Genomic DNA, 226 nt, shown 5'->3' with positions numbered 1-226 from the left:
CTATCCTACAGCATTATTTTAGCTTTATATGCAAGTTCATATACGAACATGTCCCTTACTTTGGACTGGGACCAACATTTTTACAATGTCACTGTATACTTGATCTAAAGTAACTGCTGCTTTTGAAGACAATAATAAAATTATAGCATTGATATTGAGATAAAAAAAAAAAAGTGAGAAATCACAATCTGAAATATTTTCTGAGATGGTCTTACAAATGCTTTCA

At 30.1% G+C, this 226-nt stretch overlaps 1 protein-coding gene across 1 annotated transcript in view; it reads left to right on the top strand.

Moving 5' to 3' along the window:
• The window catches only part of LOC119593717 (WW domain-containing adapter protein with coiled-coil-like), a gene marked incomplete in the record, with an annotated part of 31,198 nt that overhangs the window by 26,910 nt on the left and 4,062 nt on the right, over positions 1–226 (top strand).

This window comes from Penaeus monodon, chromosome 32 (assembly GCF_015228065.2).
Source record: "Penaeus monodon isolate SGIC_2016 chromosome 32, NSTDA_Pmon_1, whole genome shotgun sequence".
NCBI lineage: Eukaryota > Metazoa > Arthropoda > Malacostraca > Decapoda > Penaeidae > Penaeus > Penaeus monodon.
Note: the sequence above shows the minus strand (reverse complement) of the source record. Positions and strands in the feature narration are given on the sequence as shown.